Source organism: Durio zibethinus, chromosome 4 (genome assembly GCF_047325235.1).
Source record: "Durio zibethinus cultivar Kanyao isolate XHJ-2024 chromosome 4, ASM4732523v1, whole genome shotgun sequence".
NCBI lineage: Eukaryota > Viridiplantae > Streptophyta > Magnoliopsida > Malvales > Malvaceae > Durio > Durio zibethinus.
In genome coordinates this window covers 3232305-3237469 of record NC_143165.1, presented here as the reverse complement: position 1 = coordinate 3237469, position 5165 = coordinate 3232305, and positions in this window count along the sequence as shown.

Below are 5165 nucleotides of genomic sequence, written 5' to 3'. Positions count from 1 at the left end.
ATAGGGATTTTCTTGAAAGCTTGATTATTAGACTCAACGATAAAGATAAGACTTTTGGAGATATTATTTATGGTTGGAAAGTAAGGTTAATACATTGGATAATGATGGTACAAGGTAAAGCTTCCAATTTGTTGACCCTCATAAGTCATAGCTTGAGCATCTTTTTCTTTCTTTTTCAGTGTACCATTTTTCTTTATAATAATTACCTCATCTCTCTTATTCCTGCTGTCCATGATGGCATTCTTTATTATTTCTCCAAAAATTACTAACTTTATAAAACTTTTGATAATATTTATAATCATCCTTTCATAGTATAGAGCTTTAAGAATATTAACAAATAAGACCATAGTTTCTTTCTATGTAAGAAGCGATTAGACTTGGGTGCCCAATACCTCCACCTTTGAGTATATTTTTTAAAGCTTTCAGTAGCTTGCTATTCCATGCTTTGTAAGGATAATTAATTTAGGGTCAAATGTAGGATGTCCTTGTATTAAGTAATGAATGCTCTTATCAGTTCCCTTCATGAACGGATGTAGGTTTTGTCAACTAGATATACTACTTTATAGCATTGTTTATGGGACTATCCTTGAATATATGGATTAATGAATGGTTATCATGTGTACAAGCATTCATTTTTTTTATAGTATATGGTAACATGGGTTACTAGACATTTAGTCCCATTATGTTCTTCAAATTTAAAGACTTTGAACATCGACGGAACAACCACATTGCGCACCGAGCAAAGCTGAGTGACATCCGGAGAACCTTAGAAGTCCATTCTTCTAAGAGTCAAAAACGTTTCTTTTATCAAATACTTATTTTATGAATAATCTAAATTTTCTATTATTTCTAATGAACTTATCTTCAAAATTTCTCATTCCTTGTGATTATCCAAATTAGGGACATGAATTGGATTTGATGCTTTCATGCTTGAAACAAGAATAATGTGCCCCCGAAAAATGAGCTTAAGCAATTGTTGATAGCGTAGCAAAGTATGTATAATGGTACCTTCCATTGAATGGCACTTGTTGCGATTGGTCCTCTTCAGATGTTTAGGCTTGATATGTGTTAGCCTTAAATTGATCCTTATTTTGAAATGATAAAATATTAAACTAAATAAGTTGATTAATATTTTGAAAAAAAAAATTATTTAGTACATATTCTTAAGTTTTATTATTTTTGGTACTAAATAAATTTATTTCTTTCAAAATTGTTAATTTTGCATTTAGAGATGCATTGATTTTTGCATTTCATGCATTGCAATCATGACATTTATTGCATATGTTCAATGAACCATTAATTCAAATTTTGATTTTGCCATTAAAATAAGAAAATATTTGAGAATATTTCATGAAAACAAAATTTGAATATGACAACCTTAAGTTGAGAAATGCTCTTTAAGAATGAGATTTTAAGTCTTGATTGAGGAAAGTTTAGAAAGATAAGATTTTAATCTTTCGTTGAGAAAAATTTTCAAACATTCTCAATTTATGAAATTTTTTGAAAATGAATTTTCATTTCTCGATTGAGGAAGTTTTTCAAAGACTCCATTCCTCGATTGAAAATTTTTTTTTCAAAAATAAGATTTTCATTCCTTGGTTTGGCAAAGCTTTTAAAAGAAAATACCTTGATCCTTGATTAAATTGAATTTTGCAAAGATAGAGTTCAATCCTTGATTGAAGAAAATTTTTTAAAATGAGATTTTGAACCTTGAAGATGGAAGTTATTTGAAGATAAAATGATAAACCTTGGAAAAGGAAAGTTTTTTTAATTTTTTGAATTTTAAAGTTTTATAACCTTTAATTAGAATAGCTCAAAGCAAAAAAATGCAAAAGATAATGGAAAATAATAAAAAGTGCTCATACTTTAAAATTTTTGAAATTGTTGGTAGTTTTAATAATTTTTGAAATTATAAAATTTTTTTTATAATAATGTAAAAAACTTTAGGTATACAAATAAATATGAGCATCATTTAATTTCGATCAAATTATGCTAACAGATTCTGTACTTTATCGAAATTTAAAATTTAGTCTTTCTACTATAATTCATAAAAATGTAGTTTATATATTATTTTGATTTGATAATTTTAGTCTAATAATTAATTTTGCCAAATTTTTGACTTGATGTAATCATTGACTTTGATAATGTGATGTTAACTTTGTTTACGAGACAACTTAGATGAATATAATTAGTCATCAAGTCATTCAAATGGTCCCTATATTCATATAAAACTTAAATTTTAGTTTATCTAGTATAGTTTGTAAAAATTTCATCTTCGTAAAAGTTAAATTTGACAATATTAGTTCAATTATTAATACAATCAATTACTACCGGTTAACTTTGCTTTCATAGTTGATGAGATTTTAGAAAAATATGTGAAAATTTAAAAATAAAAAAAAATCTACAAAAATTTATATAATCTCAAAAATTCAAACAAAAAATCTGGTTGTATTGCAACTTTTTAGATTTTAAAAAGCATTAAATTTAATTTTTTTTCAAAAGATTTTAATTATTTTCAAAAAATCATAATTCTTGATTTTTTTTTGAAAAATAATATTTTTATTTTTATTTTTATCAAAATTTTAATTATTTAGAATATTTCATCATTTTTTAAATATTAAATTTAAAATTTCCAATATTTTTAATTTTTAAAATATAATGTTTCTTCCTTTTTTTTAAATTAGATTTCAATTTTATAAAATAATTTTCAATTTTTAAAACTTTTAAAAGATATTAAATTTAATTATTTTCCCATATTTTAATTTTTCTTAAAAAGTAATACTTTTACATTTTCAATGAAATAAGAATTTCTATTCTAAAACTATTTCAAAAATTTTAAAACATTTTTAATTTTTTTTGAAATATTAAATTTAATTTCTTTTTAATATCTAATTTTTTTCAAAAAATTAATTTTTTTTGAAGCAAAAAATTGAAAAATCAAAAAATTGAAAAATAATAGATTTAATATTTTTAAAAAAATATATTAAAATTTTTTAAAAAATTCAAAATATAGAATGTTTTAAAAAATTAAAAAAATCATTTTTAAAAAACTAATATTGGAAAAAAATTAAATTTAATATTTTCAAATTTTGAAAATTTTCTAAAAAATAGAAGAAATATTAATTTTAAAAAACTGAAATATGATTTTTTTAATAAAAGAAATAGTTAAAATATTAGAAAAAAAGTTAAATTTAATATTTTAAAAAAATAAGAAAAAATCTAAATAATTGAAATTTTTTAATTTTTATTAAAATTGAACTATGATTTTTTAAAAAATAAAGAAATATGATTTTTTTTAAATTAAATATTAAAAAAGAAATTAAATTTAATGTTTTTATAAAATGTAAAAGCAAAAGGCTCAATAAAATTGATTTTTTCAATTTGTTAAGATTTTTTAATTTTTAAATATTTTTCTAAAAAGTCAATAACCACGTTAGTAAAGTTAACATAGAGTAATTGCTCACATTAGTAATTAGATTAGTATCATCAAATTCAACTTGTACGAAAATTAAATTTTTATAAATATATTAAAATTACTAAAATTCAAATTTCATGTATGTACATTGAACATTTGTATAATTTGATAATTGATTTTATTCATTTAAGTTGTCACATTATCGAAGTCAATGCCAAATTAACAAAATTAGTGCCTTGTCAGCAAAGTTAATATATATATATATATATATATATATCATCAAGTCAATGATCACATCAAAAAAATTTGGTATAGTGATTACATTAAATCTATGAAATTAAATTAGTATGAAGATTACAACAAAAACAAATATATTACAAAAAAAAAAAGACCTAGGGTTTTTTTTTTTTTAATTCCATAAAGTAATTTTCAAAAACTTTAACCAAATAAACGCCAACAGCACAATCAATCAACATCCAACTAACCAAAAATTTTCCACAAATCCTTAGATCTATTTTTTTTTAAATTTCTTTTATATCTTAAAAATTTTCAAATAATTTAACCACTAGAAACAAGCACCACCAACATAATCAACCAATAAACACCTAAAAATTAAAAAAGAAAAGAAAAGAAAACTTTTTTGAAATCTAAAAATCTCTTAAATTTTTATTTTTTAAAAACAAAAAGAAAAAAATGAGAGAAAATATACAAAACCATAAGATAAAAAAAAAGGAGATGTTTCCGCTATTCATGACTAACAAATATAGTAAAGGTGATGAGAGTTAGATTGTACTGTTAAAGATGAAAAGGGAAAAAAAAAAGAAAAAAAAGAAAAGAAAGAAGAATGAAAACAAAAAAGAATGATGATGAGAAAAAAAAAAAAGAAAGGAAGATGCAAAAGAAAAATAACATGCTTTCAATATAAGTTTTAGAGAGGGAGAGTGATTAAAAGAAGAAAAGAAAAAGAAAATATTAAGTTTTTTAAACTTTAGTTGGCTACTCCAAAATTATGTTGTTTTGGAGGTAGAAAACAAATAAAATAATTAGTTCGCTTTTAGTGTAGGTCGAATTAGAATTTTTGTGTTGGGTCTTAGAGAAATGTTTTAATCTAATGGACTTATATATGCTCAATTTGAAAAAAAAAAAGTTAATCCATTTCAAAAATATAATCTATAACCCTTTTATTTTATTTAATTATTATTTAATTATATTTTATTATATCTTTTAATTTGAATCAATAAATTTTACTTGTTGTTAAATAAAATCGATAAACGTTTAATATAAAAATAATAAAAAGATATAATAAAATAAAAAATAAAAAAATATTTATATTAGTTATAACTCGTACAATACATAGATTAACTTTATTTATTGGCTAAAAGATTAAAAAGCCTTTGAATAAAAATTCAATAATCATCCAAACCTTTATCATTTTATTGCAATCAATTAACCCTTAAACATCTATTTTCATCAATTAAGCTCTTATTAGGTGAAAATTAGTTAACCATCAACATCAATTTTCATCTAATCAAGAATCTAATTAAAGTAAAAATAGATGTTTAAGGGTTTAATTAGGTAAAAATTAGGGTAGAGCATGGATCTGTTTACATTGAAAAACCGATCAAAATCGATTGTTTTGAGTAAATCGGGTTGGATAATTCAGTTTTTATGGATATATCGGTTAGTTAATTGGTTTAGGTGGTTAAGACAGTCAGTTTTTTATGTTAAATTTAAAAGATCAAATTGACCA